The sequence below is a fragment of the Melospiza melodia genome, unplaced genomic scaffold, assembly GCF_035770615.1.
Source record: "Melospiza melodia melodia isolate bMelMel2 unplaced genomic scaffold, bMelMel2.pri scaffold_293, whole genome shotgun sequence".
Classification (NCBI taxonomy): Eukaryota; Metazoa; Chordata; class Aves; order Passeriformes; family Passerellidae; genus Melospiza; species Melospiza melodia.
The window spans coordinates 60,381-80,645 of NW_026948612.1; positions in this window are offsets into that span (position 1 = coordinate 60,381).

Genomic DNA, 20,265 nt, shown 5'->3' on the forward strand with positions numbered 1-20,265 from the left:
CTCCCCCCCCCCAATTTGGGGTTTTTGGGCCGCACTGACCTCAATGATGACGTCATCACCACCCCAGCCGGTTTTTTGGGGGGGTGCCTCCATGACGTCATCACCCCCAGCCGGTTTTTTTTGGGGCGCCTCGATGACGTCATCACCACCCCAACCGGTTTTGGGGGTTGATTTGAATTTTTAATTATTTTGAGGCTCGACCTCGTTGTTTTCAAGGTTTTAATTAAAGGTTTGGAGGGGTTTTAATGAATGTTTTTGGGGGCGCTGATGACGTCATAAAGGGGTGGCCGTGGTGACGTCATCGCCCCCCCAAAAATGAGGCCCCGCCCCCCCCCAAACCCCAGAGAGGCCGAGGCCGAAATTGGGGTGAAAGAGCTGAGGGAGAGGTGAGGGAAAATGGGAAATTTTGGGGGAATTTTGGGAATTTTTCAGGGAAATTTGGGAATTTTGGGGTGCGGGGAGGGTGGGGGAGGGGTTGGCGAGAAATTTGGGGGGAAATTCGGGGAATTTTGGGGATTTTTGGGGGGATTTTGGGGGGAATTTTGGGGATTTTTTGAGGAGAATTTTGGAGTTTGGGGAGGGAAATTCGGGGGCATTTGATTTTTTTTGGTGGGGAATTTTTGGGAATTTTTTGGGAAATTTGGGAATTTTGGGGTGCAGGGAGGGTGGGGGAGGGGTTTGGGGGAAATTTTGGGGGAAATTCGGGGAATTTTGGGGATTTTTTTGAGGATTTTGGTGGATTTTTTGGGGATTTTTGGGGGGATTTCGGGAGGTTTTCGGGTGGATTTTTGGGAATTTTTTTTGGATTTTTTGAAATTTGGAAATTTTGGGGTGCGGGGAGGGATGGGGAGAAATTTTGGGGGAAATTCGGGGAAATTTTGGGGGAAATTCGGGGGAATTTGGGGGATTTTTGGGGATTTTTGGGGGAATTTTGTGAAATTTTAGGGGGATGTTTGGGGGGGATTTCGGGGGATTTTCGGGGGGAATTTTGGGGGGATTTTTGGGAATTTTTTGGGGATTTTTTGGGAAATTTGGGAATTTTGGGGTGCGGGGAGGGTGGGGGAGGGGTTGGAGAGAAATTTGGGGGGAAATTCGGGGAATTTTGGGGGTTTTTTGGGGGATTTTTGGGGGACTTTGGGTGGATTTTTAGGGATTTTTGGGATTTTCTTGGTGGATTTTGGAGGAAATTTGGGATTTTTTTGGGGGGAATTTTTTGGGACTTTTGGGGGAATTTGGGATTTTTTGGGGGAATTTTTGGGATTTTTGGGGAAATTTGGGATTTTTGGGGGAATTTTTGATGGGAATTTTTGGGATTTTGGGAGAATTTGGGATTTTTTAGGGGAATTTTTTTTGATTTTTGGGGGAAATTTGGGATTTTTTGGGGGGACTTTTTGGGATTTTTTGGGGGAATTTTTGGGATTTTTGGGGTACAGGGAGGGGTTGGGGGGATTTGGGTTTTTTGGGGGTTTTTTTTAGGGAATTTTTGGAGTTGATTTGGGGCGTTTTGGTTTGGGATTTTTGGGGTTTTTGGGGAAAATTCGGGAGGATTTGGGGGGTTTTTTTTGGAGGAGAATTTTTGGGTTAAATTTGGATAATTTGTTTTTTTTTTTATTATTATTTTTTGCTTTATTTTCTGGTGATTTGAAACATTTCAGTAATTTTCGGGGCAATTTTGGGGGCTGTTTGGGATATTCTGGGCCATTTTTTTGGGGTTTATTTTGCATTTATTTGAAACATTTTTATATTTCCAATCTCATTTTTGCCAATTTTGATCATTTCTGGCTGATTTTTTTTCCCATTTTTTCCCGTTTTTTCCCCATTTTTAGGACCATGGGGCGCCTTTGCCGCTGCTGCCGCCGCCGGGGCCGCTCCAAGGCTCCCTCCCGGGGTCACCCCAAAAATCCCAAAAATCCCAAAAATCGCCCCAAAAATCTCCCCAAGGGGGCAGCGACAGCCCCGGCCCTGCTGCCCTGCCCCGGCCCAGGTAAGTCCTGAAATTCCCAATTTTTAACCCAAAATTTCCATCTTTTAAACCCCCCAAAAATCCCATTTTTACCCCCAGAGTCCCCAATTTTTAACCCCAAAAATCCCCAATTTTTTACCCAAAAATTCCATTTTTTACCCCCCAAAATTCCCATTTTTTGACCCCAAAAATCCAAATTTTTAACCCCAAAAATCCACATTTTTAAACCCCAAAAATCCCCAATTTTTAACCCCAAAATCCCCAATTTTTAACCCCAAAATTCCCCAATTTTTAACCCCCAAAATCCCCAATTTTTAACCCCAAAAATCCCCAGTTTTTAATCCCTGAAATTTCAAATTTTAAACCCCAAAATCCCCAATTTTTAACCCCAAAATTCAAAATTTTTTACCCCAAAATCCCCAATTTTTAACCCCAAAATCCTCAATTTTTAACCCCTCAAACCCCCCATTTTCACCCCCCAAAAATCCCCTTTTTTACCCCCAAAATTTCCAATTTTTACCCCCAAAATTTCAATTTTTTTCACCCCTAAAATCCCCATTTAAAATCTCCATTTTTAACCCCTGAAATTTCTATTTTTTAACCCCAAAATCCCCAATTTTTTAACCCCAAAAATTTCCCAATTTTCAAACCCCAAAATCCCCAATTTTTTAACCCCAAATTTCCATTTTTTCCCCCCCAAAATCCCCCAATTTTTAACCTCAAAATCCCCAACTTTTAACCTCAAAAATCCAAAATTTTAACCCCCAAAATCCCCAATTTTTAACCCCAAACCCGCCAATTTTTAATCCCTGAAATTTCAAATTTTAACCCCCAAAATCCCCAATTTTTAATCCCAAAAATCCCCAATTTTTTACCCCAAAAATCCCCAGTTTTTAATCCAAAAATGAGCAATTTTCAACCCCAAAAATCCCCAATTTTTACCCCCAAAATTTCCAATTTTTTACCCCAAAAATTTTCAATTTTTTCACCCCTAAAATCCCCATTTAAAATCTCCATTTTTAACCCCTGAAATTTTCAATTTTTTAACCCCAAAAATCCGAATTTTTAACCCCGAATTTTCAATTTTTAACCCTTTCTTTCCCTCTCTCTCCCCTCCGCAGCCGCCCTGCCCGCCGATGACGTCACCGATGACGTCGCCGATGACGTCACCCACCCCCGCCTACGTCATTTGGGCCGCCGCCGGCGCTGGTGACGCTCGGGACCCCTCGGGTGGCGCTGCTGGGGGAGCCCCAGCCCCAAAATCCGCTGCTTTTAACCCCAAAAATCGGAATTTTAACCCCAAAATTGACAATTTTTAAAGGAAAAAAATTGGGATTAAAAAAAAAAAAAAAAATTGGGATTTTTTAACCCCAAAAAATTTGGATTTTATAACCCAAAAAATGGGGGTTTTTAGCTCAAAAAAATCGGAATTTCAACCCCAAAATTGACAATTTTTTAAAGCAAAAAAAATTCGGATTTTTTAACACAAAAATTGTTTTTTTTTAAAATAAAAGTTGGGACTTTTTAACCCAAAAAAATTTGGATTTTATAACCCAAAAAAATGGGGGATTTTTAACCCCAAAAATCGGAATTTGAACCCAAAAAATTGACAATTTTTTAAAGGAAAAAAAAATTGGGATTCTTAAAAAAAAAATCGGGATTTTTTTTCGCCCAAAAAATTCGTGTTTTATAACCCAAAATTGGGGGTTTTTAGCCCGAAAAAATCGGAATTTCAATCCCAAAATTGACAATTTTCAAAGGAAAAAAAATTGGGATTTAAAAAAAAAAATCGGGATTTTTTAACCCAAAAAATTCGTGTTTTATAACCAAAAAATTGGGGGTTTTTAATGAAAAATTCCGATTTTTTAAGGCCCAAAAATTCAGATTTTTTGACCAAAAAAATTGGGATTTTTTTAACCCAAAATTTCAGATTTTATAGCCAAAAAAAAAAATCAGATTTTTCACCAAAAAATTGAGATTTCTTTAAAGCCTCAAATCAGGATTTTCTGACCAAAATTCGGAATTTTAATCCCAAAAATTGTGATTTATTTTAAAACCCAAATTTGTAATTTCGACCCCAAAATAAAAATTTTCAACCCAAATTTCGCCTCCTGGGTACTGAAAACCAAATCGGGATTTTTTTTAATTTTTACCCAAATTTGGATTTTTTAGCCCCAAAATTGGAAAATTTGGAAATTTGGGGGGGGGGGGGAGGGGCCGAATTTGGCGCCATTTTGGGGCGATTTTGGCGCCTTTTTTTTAGGGAGGGGGCCGTGGCCAAAATGTGGGGGCGGGGCTTGGTCTGGCCCACGCCCCCTTTGCTCGGTCCATTGAGCTCTAAAAGGGGGCGGTAAAGGGGGACTGGTTTGTACTGGTTTGTACTGGTTTGTACTGGGAGGGACTGGGAGGGACTGGGAGGGACTGGTTTGTACTGGTTTGTACTGGTTTGGACTGGTTTGGACTGGTTTGGACTGGTTTGGACTGGGAGGGGATGTGGGGTTACTGGTTTGTACTGGTTTATACTGGGAGGGGATTTGGGATTACTGGTTTGGGGTTTGGGGTTACTGGGTTTGTACTGGTTTATACTGGGAGGGACTGGGGGAGGGGAGAAAAGGGGATTTGGGGGGGTCTGGTTTGTACTGGTTTGTACTGGTTTGGAGTTTGGGGTTACTGGTTTATACTGGTGTACTGGTTTGGGGGACTGGGACAAACCGGGAGGGACTGGGGAGGGGATGTGGGGTTACTGGTTTGTACTGGTTTATACTGGGAGGGACTGGGAGGGACTGGTTTGTACTGGTTTTGTACTGGGAGGGGTTACTGGTTTGTACTGGTTTGGGGTTTGGAGTTACTGGGACAAACTGGGAGGAGACTGGGAGGGGATGTGGGGTTACTGGTTTGTACTGGGAGGGACTGGGAGGGGATTTGGGGTCACTGGTTTGTACTGGTTTGTGGTTTAGGGGTTACTGGGAGGGACTGGGAGGGAACTGGGAGGGACTGGGAGTAAACTGGGACGAACTGGGTGGGAACTGGGAGGGACTGAGCGCGTCCGTACTGGTCTATACTGGTTTATACCGGTCTATACTGGTCCATACTGGTCCATACTGGTCCATACTGGTTAATACCAGTTTATACTGATTTATACTGGTCCATACTGGTTTTATACCGGTTGATACCAGTTTATACTGGTCCATACTGGTTTATACTGGTCGATGGCGGAGCTGCTGCTGCTGACGCGCGTGGTGCCCGCGGGGGGGGGGAGGGGCGGAGGCCGCGGCCCCTCCCCCGCCCCCCCCCGGGACCCCTCCCCCACCCCGAGCGGGGGGGGCGGCTGTGGGGGGAGCCCCTGGCGCTGGGGGGTGAGCGACTGGGTATACTGGTTTGGACTGGTTTTGTACTGGGAGGGACTGGTTTATACTGGTTTGGACTGGTTTGGACTGGGAGCGACTGGGGTATACTGGTTTGGACTGGTTTATACTGGGAGGGGGGTTGGGGTTACTGGTTTGTACTGGTTTATACTGGTTTGTACTGGGAAGGGCTTTGGGGGGGACTGGGTTTGTACTGGTTTGTACTGGTTTGTACTGGGACGAACTGGGAGGCCCCGGGGTGGGGGAGGGGCGGCTTTGGGACATTTTTGGACTTTGGAATTCGGGGGCGTTTGGGGTGGGGGAGGGGCGGGGCTGGAGCGATGTGGGGGAGGGGCTGGGAGGGGTGGGGGAGGGGGCCAAATCCGGGCCCTTTTTAGGGTGGGGGAGGGGCCAAATTTGGGTCCTTTTTAGGGTGGGGGAGGGGCAGTTTTGGGGTGGGGGAGGGGCCAAATTTGGGTCCTTTTTAGGGTGGGGGAGGGGCAATTTTCGGAGTGGGGGGAGGGGCCAAATTTGGGTCCTTTTGGTGATGGGGGAGGGGGGCGGGTTTTGGGGCTGGGGGAGGGGCAAATCAAGGCCCTTTTTAGCGTGGGGGAGGGGCCCAAATTTGGGGATGGGGGAGGGGCAAATCGAGGCCCTTTTTAGGGTGGGGGGGAGGGGCCAAACTTTAGATTGGGGGAGGGGCGATTTCGGCTCCTCTTTTTAGGGTGTGGGGGAGGGGCCAAACGTAAGATTGGGGGAGGGGCGATTTCGGCTCCTCTTTTTAGGGTGGGGGAGGGGCGATTTTCCCTCCTATTAAATTCGGCTTTTTTTTTTTTTGGTTTGTTTTTTTTTTTTTTTTTGTTTTTTTTTTTTTATTTTTATTTTTTAGGGTGTGGGGGAGGGGCGATTTTTAGCTCATTTTTTAGGGTGGGGGGAGGGGCGATTTTAGCTCATTTTTAGGGTGGGGGAGGGGCGATTTTGGCTCCTCCTTTTAGAGTGGGGGAGGGGCGATTTTCCCTCCTATTAAATTCGGCTTTTTTTTTCGCGGTTTTTTTTTTTTTTTTTTTTTTTTTTTTTTTGGTGGCGGTGGGGGAGGGGCCGCCCCTCCCCCCTCCCCTCCCCCACCCCCCCGTGACCCGCCCCTCCCCCCCCCCCCCAGGTGTCGCAGGTGCTGCTCGGGAGCCTCCAGGTGGCGCTCGGGGCCGCCCTGCTGGGAGCGCTGGGAGACCCCGTGGGGGCGCAGCTGGGAACGGCCCTGGGGGAGCGGCCCCGCGGTGAGGGGGGGGGCGGGGTAAACTGGGGTATACTGGGATATACTGGGAGGGACTGGGGAGGGACTGGGAGGGACTGGGAGGGACTGGGATGGGATTGGGAGGGACTGGAGGGGACTGGGATGGAACTGGGATAGACTGGGATGGACTGGGATGGACTGGGAGGGAAACTGGGAGGGGATTGGGGGGGACTGGGAGGGACTGGGATATACTGGGATATACTGGGGATAGACTGGGAGGGGACTGGGATATACTGGGAGGGACTGGGGTATACTGGGATATACTGGGAGGGGACTGGGATGGGATTGGGATAGACTGGGAGGGACTGGGAGGGACTGGGAGGGACTGGGAGGGACTGGGGTATACTGGAAGGGACTGGGAGGGAACTGGGAGGGGATTGGGGGGGACTGGGAGGGACTGGATATACTGGGATATACTGGGATAGACTGGGAGGGGATTGGGGGGGACTGGGATATACTGGGAGGGACTGGGATGGGATTGGGATATACTGGGAGGGGACTGGGATGGGATTGGGATAGACTGGGATATACTGGGAGGGACTGGGATGGACTGGGAGGGACTGGGATAGACTGGGAGGGACTGGAAGAGACTGGGAGGGACTGGGGTGTACTGGGGTGTACTGGGGTATACTGGGATAGACTGGGAGGGACTGGGAGGGACTGGGATGGGATTGGGATAGACTGGGATAGACTGGGATGGACTGGGATGGACTGGGATATACTGGGAGACACTGGGATAGACTGGGAGGGAGTGGGAGGGAACTGGGAGGGGACTGGGGGGGACTGGGATATACTGGGATATACTGGAGTGTACTGGGATGGGACTGGGCAGGACTGGGGGGGACTGGGAGGGAACTGGGACGGACTGGGATATACTGGGGTATACTGGGAGAGAACTGGGAGGGACTGGGGTATACTGGGATGGACTGGGATAGACTGGGAGGGAACTGGGAGGGGATTGCGATGGGTAAAAAGGGGATTCGGGGTTACTGGTCCATACCGGTCCATACTGGTTTATACTGGTTTATACTGGTCCATACTGGTCCATACTGGTTTATACTGGTCCGTACTGGTCCATACTGGTCCATACTGGTCCGTACTGGTCCATACTGGTCCATACTGGTCCGTACTGGTCCATACTGGTCCATACTGGTCCGTACTGGTCCATACTGGTTTATACTGGTTTATACTGGTCCGTACTGGTCCCACAGCTGATGGCGGCGGGGGCGGCGCTGGCGGCCATGGCCAAGGGACCCTCGGCCGGACGGGTGAGAGCGGGGACAGGGCGGGGCGTGGCTGGTCACTCAATGGTCACTCAGGGTCACTCAGGGTCACTCAGTGGTCACTCAGTGGTCACTCAGTGGTCACTCAGTGGTCACTCATTGGTCACTCAGTGGTCACTCATTGGTCACTCAGCGGTCACTCAGCGGTCACTCAGTGGTCACTCAGTGGTCACTCATTGGTCACTCAGTGGTCACTCAGTGGTCACTCAGTGGTCACTCATTGGTCACTCAGTGGTCACTCATTGGTCACTCAGTGGTCACTCAGTGGTCACTCAGTGGTCACTCATTGGTCACTCAGTGGTCACTCAGCGGTCACTCATTGGTCACTCACTGGTCACTCAGTGGTCACTCAGTGGTCACTCATTGGTCACTCAGTGGTCACTCAGCGGTCACTCAGCGGTCACTCAGTGGTCACTCATTGGTCACTCAGTGGTCACTCATTGGTCACTCAGTGGTCACTCAGCGGTCACTCATTGGTCACTCACTGGTCACTCAGTGGTCACTCAGTGGTCACTCATTGGTCACTCAGTGGTCACTCAGCGGTCACTCAGCGGTCACTCAGTGGTCACTCATTGGTCACTCAGTGGTCACTCAGTGGTCACTCAGCAGTCACTCATTGGTCACTCAGCGGTCACTCAGTGGTCACTCATTGGTCACTCAGTGGTCACTCAGTGGTCACTCATTGGTCACTCCCCGCAGGCTCAGGCCGCGCTGGCGCTGGACATCGTGGGTCAGTTTTAGGTCACTTTTGGGCCAGATTTTGGGGGATTTTTGGGTTTTTTTGGGGGTGGGTTGCTGCTGGTCACTCATTGGTCACTCAGCGGTCACTCAGCGGTCACTCATTGGTCATTCATTGGTCACTCAGCGGTCACTCAGCGGTCACTCAGTGGTCACTCATTGGTCACTCATTGGTCACTCCCCGCAGGCTCGGGCCGCGCTGGCGCTGGACATCGTGGGTCAGTTTTAGGTCACTTTTGGGCCAGATTTTGGGGGATTTTTTGGGGTTTTTTGGGGGTGGGTTGCTGCTGGTCACTCAGCAGGCACTCAGCGGTCACTCATTGGTCACTCATTGGTCACTCAGCGGTCACTCAGTGGTCACTCAGTGGTCACTCATGGGTCACTCAGTGGTCACTCATTGGTCACTCAGTGGTCACTCATGGGTCACTCAGTGGTCACTCAGTGGTCACTCAGTGGTCACTCAGTGGTCACTCAGCGGTCACTCATGGGTCACTCAGCGGTCACTCAGTGGTCACTCAGTGGTCACTCAGTGGTCACTCAGTGGTCACTGCGGTCACTCAGTGGTCACTCAGTGGTCACTCAGTGGTCACTCATTGGTCACTCAGTGGTCACTCAGTGGTCACTCAGCGGTCACTCAGTGGTCACTCATTGGTCACTCAGCGGTCCACTCAGCGGTCACTCCCCGCAGGCTCGGGCCGCGCTGGCGCTGGACATCGTGGGTCAGTTTTAGGTCATTTTTGGGCCAGATTTTGGGGGATTTTTTGGGGTTTTTTTGGGGTGGATTGCTGCTGGTCACTCATTGGTCACTCAGCGGTCACTCAGCGGTCACTCCCCGCAGGCTCGGGCCGCGCTGGCGCTGGACATCGTGGCGTCCATCGTGTCCTTCCTGGCCCTGGGCGTGCAGGGGCTGCTCCTCCCCCACAGCTGCCCCTGGTGCTACAACCTGGGCCCGGCCGCGCAGGTGAGGCCAGCGGGCAGCGATGGTCACTCATGGTCAGTGATGGTCACTCATGGGCAGTGATGGGCAGGGATGGTCACTCATGGTCACTCATGGTCACTCATGGTCACTCATGGTCACTCATGGGCACTCATGGTCACTCATGGGCAGTGATGGGCACTCATGGTCACTCATGGTCACTCATGGTCACTCATGGTCACCACTGGTCAGTGATGGGCAGTGATGGGCACTCATGGTCACTCATGGTCACTCATGGGCAGTGATGGGCAGGGATGGGCACTCATGGTCACTCATGGTCACTCATGGGCACTCATGGTCACTCATGGTCACTCATGGGCACTCATGGTCACTCATGGTCACTCATGGTCACTCATGGTCAGTGATGGGCACTCATGGTCACTCATGGTCACTCATGGGCAGTGATGGTCACTCATGGTCACTCATGGTCACTCATGGTCACTCATGGTCACTCATGGTCAGTGATGGGCACTCATGGTCACTCATGGTCACTCATGGGCAGTGATGGGCAGTGATGGGCAGGGATGGTCACTCATGGTCACTCATGGGCAGTGATGGACACTCATGGTCACTCATGGTCACTCATGGGCAGTGATGGTCACTCATGGTCACTCATGGTCACTCATGGTCACTCATGGTCACTCATGGGCAGTGATGGGCAGTGATGGGCACTCATGGTCACTCATGGTCACTCATGGTCACTCATGGTCACCACTGGGCAGTGATGGTCACTCATGGTCAGTGATGGTCAGCGATGGTCAGTGATGGTCACTCATGGTCACTCATGGTCAGTGATGGGCAGTGATGGTCACTCATGGTCACTCATGGGCAGTGATGGTCAGTGATGGTCACTCATGGTCACTCATGGGCAGTGATGGTCAGTGATGGTCAGCGATGGTCACTCATGGTCAGTGACGGTCAGTGATGGTCAGTGATGGTCACTCATGGTCAGTGACGGTCAGTGATGGGCAGTGATGGTCAGCGATGGTCACTCATGGTCAGTGATGGTCAGTGATGGTCAGTGATGGTCAGCGATGGTCAGCGATGGTCACTCATGGTCAGTGATGGGCAGTGATGGTCACTCATGGTCACTCATGGTCAGTGATGGTCAGCGATGGTCACTCATGGTCAGTGATGGTCAGTGATGGTCACTCATGGTCAGTGATGGTCAGGGATGGTCACTCATGGTCAGTGATGGTCAGTGATGGTCAGTGATGGTCACTCATGGTCAGTGATGGTCAGTGATGGTCACTCATGGTCACTCATGGTCAGTGATGGTCAGTGATGGTCAGTGATGGTCACTCATGGTCAGTGATGGTCAGTGATGGTCAGTGATGGTCACTCATGGTCACCACTGGTCAGTGATGGTCAGTGATGGTCACTCATGGTCAGTGATGGTCAGTGATGGTCAGTGATGGTCACTCATGGTCAGTGATGTTCAGTGATGGTCAGTGATGGTCACTCATGGTCACCACTGGTCAGTGATGGTCACTCATGGTCAGTGATGGTCAGTGATGGGCAGTGATGGTCAGTGATGGTCAGCGATGGTCACTCATGGTCAGTGACGGTCAGTGATGGTCAGTGACGGGCAGTGATGGTCAGTGATGGTCAGCGATGGTCACTCATGGTCAGTGATGGTCAGTGATGGTCAGCGATGGTCACTCATGGTCAGTGACGGTCAGTGATGGGCACTCAGTTTGGGGCAGTTATGGGGCAGTTATGGGGCAGTTTGGGGCAGTTATCGGTCACTCTGGGGCAATTTGGGTCAATTTGGGGCAGTGTATGGGACAGTTATTGGTCACCACTGGTCACTCTGGGTCAGTGTTGGTCACTCTGGATCAGTGTTGGTCACTCTGGGTCAATTATGGGACAGTTATTGGTCACCGTTGGTCCACTCTGGGTCAGTTATTGGTCACTGGGTCACTTTGGGGCAGTTATGTGTCAGTTTGGGTCACTCTGGGGCAGTTATGGGTCAGTTATTGGTCACTCTGGGGCAGTTATGGGTCACTCTGGGGCAGTTATGGGTCAGTTATTGGTCACTCTGGGGCAGTTTGGGGCAGTTATTGGTCACTCTGGGTCACTCTGGGGCAGTTATTGGTCACTGGGGCAGTTATTGGTCACTTATTGGTCACTGTGGGGCAGTTCAGGTCAGTTATTGGTCATTGTGGTCACTCATGGGTCAGTTATTGGTCACTCTGGGGCAGTTTGGGGCAGTTATTGGTCACTCTGGGGCAGTTATTGGTCACTCTGGGGCAGTTTGGGGCAGTTATTGGTCACTCTGGGGCAGTTATTGGTCACTCTGGGACAGTTATGGGTCAGTTATTGGTCACTCTGGGGCAGTTATTGGTCACTGGGGCAGTTATTGGTCACTCTGGGGCAGTTATTGGTCACAATGGGGCAGTTATGGGTCACTCTGGGGCAGTTATTGGTCACTCTGGGGCAGTTATTGGTCACTCTGGGTCACTCTGGGGCAGTTATTGGTCACTCTGAGGCAGTTATGGGTCAGTTATTGGTCATTCTGGGTCACTCTGGGGCAGTTATTGGTCACTGGGGCAGTTATTGGTCACTCTGGGGCAGTTATTGGTCACTCTGGGGCAGTTATTGGTCATTTATTGGTCACTCACGGGTCAGTTTTTGGTCACTTATTGGTCACTCATGGGTCACTTTATGTGTCAATTTTGGGTCATTTCTGTGTCAATTAAGAGTCAAGTTTTAATTTTGGGTCAGTTTGGGATTAATTTCAGGTCAATTTTTAATCAATTTTTGCTCAGCTTGGGATTAATTTCAGGTCAGTTTTTTACTCAATTTTTGATCAACTTGGGAATAATTTCAGGTCAATTTTTAATCGATTTTTGGTCAATTTGGAATTAATTTCAGGTCAATTTTTAATCGTTTTTTGATCAATTTGGAATTAATTTCAGGTCAGTTCTGGATGAAGTTTTGGGTCAGTTTAGGGCTGGATTTAGGTCCATTATGGGGTCATGGTTTGGTCAATTTTAGTGTCAATTTTCTGTCATTTTTGAGCCGATTTTCCCCCATTTTCCCCCCATTTCCCGTCCACCAGGGGGTGCTGCTGGGCACCCACGTGCTGCTGCTGACGTCATCGGCGGCGGGGGCGGTGCTGGCCGTGATTGGCTGCGTGGCGGCCGCCAGGGGGCGCCCCAAGGCGACGCCAATGGTGAGTGACAGAAGGGGCGTGGCCATGGGGTGATTAATGAGGGGGGTGTGGTTTATAAGGGTCTCGCTCCATTATATGGACATTGGGGCGGGGTTGTGGGCGTGGCAAACACTGACCACGCCCCCTGTCCCGCCCCCAGCCCGTGGTGATCTATCAGACAGCGATGCCTGCCCCAGGGGTGGGGCCAGCTGAGACCACGCCCCCTGTTCAACAATAAAGACCAATCACAGTTGAGAGTGCATCTGGCTCCGCCTCCTTTATTTGATTGGCTGGGGAGGGGGATGAGGTCATTGGTGGCACTGGGGGCAGCCCAGAGCTGAACTGGGAGCACTGGGAGCCAACTGGGAGCCAACTGGGAGCCTTTTCCCCTCAGGTTTCAGCCCTTTTTTGTCTTTAAATTTCCCACCCTTTTTGTCGTCAAATTTCCCGCCCTTTTCTCCTCCATTTTCCCCTCACACTTCCCTCCATTTTCCCCTCACGTTTCCCCCCATTTTCCTGTCGTATTTCCATCCATTTCCCCCCTCACAGTTCCCCCTTTTTTCCCCTCATAGTTTCTGCTATTTTCCCATTTCCTCTCATTTTCCCCTCACGTTTCTCTCACGTTTCCCTCCATTTTCCCTCACATTTCCTGCCTTTTTTTCCCCTGAAAGTTCCTGCCATTTTCCCCTCACATTTCTCACCTTTTTTCTCCTCACAGTTCTTGCCATTATCCCCTCACATTTCTCACCTTTTTTCTCCTCACAGTTCTTGCCATTTTCCCCCTCACATTTCCCGCCTTTTTTCTCCTCACAGTTCTTGCCATTTTCCCTCACATTTCCCGCCTCTTTTCTCCCGAAAGTTCCTGCCATTATCCCCTCACATTTCCCACCTTTCCCCCCCTCACATTTCCCTCCATTTTCCCCTCACATTTCCCCTCCATTTCCCCCCTCACAGTTGCCACCATTTTCCCCCTCATGCTTCCCACTTTTTTCCCCTCACATTTACTTCCATTTTCCCCCTCAGTTCCCACCTTTTTCTCTCATGCTTCCCTCCATTTTCCCCCTCATAGTTCCTGGCCCTTTCCCCTTCACGCTTCTCACTTTTTTCCCCTCATGTTTTTCGCCATTTTCCCTCATGTTTTCCTCCATTTCCCCCTCTCATTTCCCACCATTTTCCCCATCACATTTCCCTCCATTTTCTCCCTCATAGTTCTCGGCCTTTTCCCCTTCACACTTCCCATTTTTTTCCCTTCACATTTCCCCCCATTTTCCCTCACATTTTCCTCCATTTTCCCCTCATGCTTCCCACTTTTTCCCTTCATGTTTGCCCCCATTTTCCCTCATGTTTTCCTTCATTTTCCCCTCACATTTCCCTCCATTTTCTCCTCACTTTTTTCCCCTCAAAGTTTCTCCCATTTTCCCATCACAGTTCCCGCCCTTTCCCCCTCACGTTTCCCACTTTTTCCCCTCATGTTTTCCTCCATTTTTCCCTCACGTTTCCCTCCCTTTTCCCCTCACGTTTCCCTCCCTTTTCCCCTCACGTTTCCCTCCATTTTCCCCTTCACAGTTCCTACCCTTTCCCCCTCATGTTTCCCACTTTTCCCCCTGACATTTTTCTCCATTTTCCCTCATGTTTTCCTCTACTTTCCCCCTCACGTTTCCCAACATTTTCTCCTCATGTTTCCCTCCATGTTTCCCTCATGTTTTCCCCATTTTTCCCTCATGTTTTCTTCAATTTCTCCCCTCACGTTTTCCTCCATTTTCTCCTCATGTTTATCACCCTTTCTCCCTTATGTTTCCTGCCTTTTCCCCCTCACAGTTTCTCGCCCTTTTCCCCCCTCATGCTTCCCACTTTTTTTCCCCTCACGTTTCCCCTCATTTTCACTCATGTTTTCCTCCATTTTCCCCTCACTTTTCCCCCCATTTTCACTCGTCTTTTCCTCCATTTTCCCTCATGGTTCCTACCATTTTCCCCTCACAGTTCCCGCCCTTTTCCCCCCTCACACTTCCCACTTTTTCCCCTCAAAGTTTCTGCCATTTTCCTGTCACTTTTCCTGCCCCTTTCCCCTCACTCTTCCCACCTTTTTTCCCCTCACAGTTCTTGCCATTTCCCCCCTCACATTTCCCAATTTTTTCCCCTCACAGTTCCCACTTTTTTCCCCTCGTAGTTTCTGCTATTTTCCCCTCATGTTTCCCTCTCCTTTTCCCTCATTGTTTTCCTCCATTTTCCCCTAACGATTTCCCCCTCACATTTCCCACTGTTTCCCCTCACATTTCCTGTCCTTTTTGTCCCTCAAATTTCCCTCCTTTTCCCTCCATTTTTCCACTGTTTCCCCCTCATGTTTCCCTCACAATTCCTGCCATTTCCCCCCTTCACAATTCCTGCACTTTTCCCCTCACATTTCCCTTTTTCTCCTCAAATTTCCTGTCCTTTCCCCCCCTTTTCCCCCTCACATTTCCCATGTTTCCTCCTCATTTTTCCAGCCCATTTCCCCTCATTTTCCTGATTTGTCTCCTTCGAATTTCCCACATTTTCCCTCTCATTTTCCTGCCCTATTGCCCCTGATATTTCCTGCCCTTTTCCCCTCACATTTCCATTTTTCCCCTCAAAATTTCTGCCTTTTTCCTCCTCACATTTTTCTCATTTTTTTCATCCATTTTCCCCTCGAGTTTTTCTTATTTTTTCCTAATTTTCCCAATTTCCCCCCTCGTTTTCTGCATCAAAATGGGCAGGAAGGAGGAAAAATGATCCAAAAGTGGGGAAAATCAGAGAGAGAAAGGGGAAAAATTGGTGGGAAGGAGGAAAACCCGGAAATAATATCCAAAAATGGGGGAAATTAGGGGGAAATGAGGCAAAAATGGGGGAAATGAAGGGGCAAATGAGGTAAAATGGGGGAAATCAGGGTGAAAAGGGGCAAAACTGGGGGAAATCGGGGGGAAAATGAGACAAAAATGGGCAGGAAGGGAGGAAAACCCAAGCGAAAATGATCCAGAAATGGGAAGATCAGGGAAAATGAGGCAAAAATGGGATAAATCAGGGGAAAGTTCACGTTAAAATGGGAAAAATCAGGGAAAAATGAAGTAAGAATGGGGGAAAAATGGGGGAGAAAAGGGACAAAAGCCACGGAAAATGAGGCAAAAATGGGGAAAGCGGGGAAAATGAAGCAAACTGGGGAAAACCAGGGGGGGAAAAGGCAAAACTTGCATAAAGCAGGGGAAAATGAGGTAACAATGGGGAAAATCAGGGAGGAAATGAGGCAAAGCGAGGAAATCAGGGGAAAATTGAGGTTAAAATGGGGAAAATCGGGGGAAAATGAGGCAAACGAGGAAATCAGGGGAAAATTGAGGTAAAAATGGGGGAAATCAGGGAGGAAATGAGGCAAAGCGAGGAAATCAGAGGAAAATTGAGGTTAAAATGGGGAAAATCAGGGGAAAATGAGGCAAAACTGGGAGAAATCGGGGGGATCCAGATAAAATAAGGAAAAATCGGGAGAAAAGCGGGGGAAAACGGGAAAAGCGGGGCTGGGCGGGCTCCGAACTGGGGCAAACTGGGCTAAACTGGGCCAAACCGGGCCAAACTGGGCCAAACCGGGCCGAAGTGGGGCGGATGGCTGAGTCAGAGCGTCCCGGGATTAAGGAGATTTACGAGATCCGGGGAAACTGAGGCAGGAGCGGCCCCGCCCCTCCCCCAGGGCGGGGCGCGGCCACAAAAGCGCGGGGACAGCGCGGGGGGGGCGGGGACAGAGGCGACAGCGGGGACAGGATGGGACAGCGGTGAGGACAATGGGGGGACATGGGGGGAAATGTGGGGGGGAATGGGGGGAATATGGGAAATGGAAATGGGGGAAATGTGGAGACTGGAAATGGGGAAATAGGGGGGAAATGGGGGATGGAAATGGGGGAAATAGGGGGAAATATGGGAAATGGAAATGGGGGAAATATGGGGAGAATATGGGGGAAATATGGGGGAAATATGGAGAATGGAAATGGGGAAATATGGGGGAAATGGGGGGAAATAGGGGGAAATATGGGGGAAATATGGGGAAAATATGGGAAATGGAAATGGGGGAAATGTGGGGGAAATATGGAGAATGGAAATGGAGGAATATGGGGGAAATGGAAATATGGGGGAAATTGGGGATGGAAATGGGGGAAATATGGGGGAAATGGGGGATGGAAATGGGGGAAATAGGAGGAAATATGGGAAAAGAAATGGGGGAAATAGGGGGGAAATATGGGGAGAATATGGGGGGAAATATGGAGAATGGAAATGGGGAAATAGGGGGGAAATGGGGGATGGAAATGGGGGAAATAGGGGGAAATATGGGGGAAATATGGGGAAAATATGGAGAATGGAAATGGGGGAAATATGGGGAGAATATGGGGAAATATGGGGGAAATGTGGAGAATGGAAATGGGGGAAATATGGGGGAAATAAGGGAAAGGTAAATGGGGGAAATAGGGGGGAAATGGGGGATGGAAATGGGGGAAATAGGGGGAAATATGGGAAATGGAAATGGGGAAATAGGGGGGAAATATGGGGAGAATATGGGGGAAATAGGGGGGAAATGGGGATGGAAATGGGGGAAATATGGGGGAAATATGGGGAATGGAAATGGGGGAAATATGGAGGAATATGGGAAATGGAAATGGGGGAAATAAGGGGGAAATATGGGGAGAATATGGGGGAAATATGGGGGAAATATGGAGAATGGAAATGGGGGAAATAGGGGGAAATGGGGGGATGGAAATGGGGGAAATAGGGGGGAAATATGGGGGAAATATGGGGAAAATATGGAGAATGGAAATGGGGGAAATATGGGGAGAATATGGGGGAAATATGGGGGAAATGTGGAGAATGGAAATGGGGGAAATATGGGGGAAATAAGGGAAAGGTAAATGGGGGAAATAGGGGGGAAATGGGGGATGGAAATGGGGGAAATAGGGGGAAATATGGGAAATGGAAATGGGGAAATAGGGGGGAAATATGGGGAGAATATGGGGGAAATAGGGGGGAAATGGGGGATGGAAATGGGGGAAATTATGGGGGAAATATGGGGAATGGAAATGGGGGAAATATGGGGGAATGAGGAGTGGGGGAATGGGAAATATGGGGGGAATATGGGGGAGTGGAAATGGGGCAAATGGAGGAAATAGAAATGGGGAAATATGGGAGGAAATGGGGGAAATATGGGGGAAATGAGGGAAATGGAAATGGAATATGGGGAAATGTAGGGGGAAATTTGGGAAATGGAAATGGGGGAAATAGGGGGGAAATATGGGGAGAATATGGGGGAATATGGAGAATGGAAATGGGGAATATGGGGGAATAAGGGAAGGTAATTGGGGGAAATATGAAAAAAAAGGGGGGGAATGGGAAAATGGGAAATGGGGGAAATGTGGGGGGAATGTGGCGGAATATGGGAAATGGAAATGGGGGAAATATGGGGGGAAATGCGGATGGAAATGGGGAAATTGGGGGAAATACGGGGAGAATATGGGGGAAATATGGGGGGAAATGGAGGATGGAAATGTGGGAAATGTGGGCGAAATGGGGAGAAATTGGGGGAAACGGGGGCAAATGGGGAATGGAAATGGGGGAAATGGGGAAATATGGGGAGAATGTGGGGAAAATATGGGGGAAATATTGGGGGGAATGTGGGGAAAATATGGGGAAATGGGGAATAGGAATGGAGGGGAATAGGGGAAATGGGGGCAATATGGAGAATGGAAATGGGGGAATGGAGGAAATAGAAATGGGGGAAATGGGAGAAATGGGGAAAATATGGGGGGAACGGGGAGAAATATGGGGGGAACTGGGGGATGGAAATGGGGGAAATGGGGAAATATGGTGAGAATGTGGGGAAAATAGGGGGCAAATATGGGGGAATATTGGGGGGAATGTGGGGGAAATATGGGGGAATATTGGGGAAAATATGAGGGAAATGTGGAGGGAATGGGGAAAATTGGGGGAGAACTGCGGGAAAATGGGGAAAAAAAAGGAGGGGGAGGGGCCAGGCCGTGGGGAGGGGCAGCCGGGTCACCGTGTCCCCTCCGTGTCCCCTCCGTGTCCCTCAGGGCCGTGGAGCCGCTGCTGCTGCTGCTGCTGCTCTCAGGTACCTGGGGACACACCTGGGGACACTTTGGGGACATTTGGGGGCATTTTGGGACGTTTGGGGACATTTGGGGGCATTTTGGGGACACTTGGAGTCAATTTGGGGACATTTGGAGTCAATTTAGAGTCAATTTGGGGACACCTGGGGACATTGTGAACGTTGGAGGACATTTTGGGGATATTTTGGGGACATTTGGGGGCATTTTGGAGACATTTGGAGTCAATTTGGGACATTTTGGGGACATTTGGAGTCAATTTGGGGACATTTTGCGGACTTTGGAGTCAATTTAGAGTCAATTTGGGGACACCTGGGACACCTGGGGACATTTTGTGAACGTTGGGGGACATTTGGTGTCATTTTGGGGACACTTTGAGTCAACTTGGAGACATTTTGGGCATAGTTTGGGGACATTTTGGGTACTTTGGAGTCAATTTAGAGTCAATTTGGGGACACCTGGGGACATTTTGTGAACGTTGGGGGGACATTTGCTGTCATTTGGGGATATTTAGGGACATTTGGGGACATTTAGGGACATTTTGGGGATATTTTGGGGACATTTGGGGACTTTGGAGTCAATTTAGAGTCAATTTGGGGACATTTGGGGACACGTGGAGACATTTTATGAATGTTTGGGGATATTTGGGGACATTTTGGAGTCAATTTGGGGACATTTGGGGACACCTGGGGACATTTTGTGAATATTTGGGGACATTTGGGGGGCACTTTGGGGACGTTTTGGGGACATTTGGAGTCAATTTGAGGACATTTGGGGACACCTGAGGACACACCTGGGAGATTTTGTGAATGTTTGGGGACATTTGGTGTCATTCTGGGGATGTTTTGGGGACATTTGGAGTCAATTTGGGGACACCTGGGGACACCTGTGGACACTCCTGGTGGCATTGTCCCCACCCCCGGTGGCCCAAGGGGACACTCCTGGTGTCTCCACGGAGGTGCCACTCCTGGTGGCACTGTCCCCATGGAGGTGCCACACGTGTCCCCACGTCCCCATAAAGGTGCCACACCTGGTGGCCCAGCAGATAATCCGGGTGGCACTGTCCCCATAAAGGTGCCACACCTGTTGTCCCCACAAATTTGTCACACCTGGTGGCCCAGGGAAGACGCCAGTCCTGCTGTCCCCGTGAGGTGACACACGTGTCCCCATGGAGGTGCCACACCTGGTGGCCCAGGTGACAAACCTGGTGGCATTGTCCCCATGCAGGTGACACACGTGTCCCCATGGAGGTGACACCCGTGTCCCCCAAGTCCCCATGGAGGTGCCACACCTGGTGGCCCAGGTGACATTCCTGGTGGCACTGTCCCCATGGAGGTGCCACACGTGTCCCCATGGAGGTGACATTCTGGGTGGCATTGTCCCCATGCAGGTGCCATGCTTGT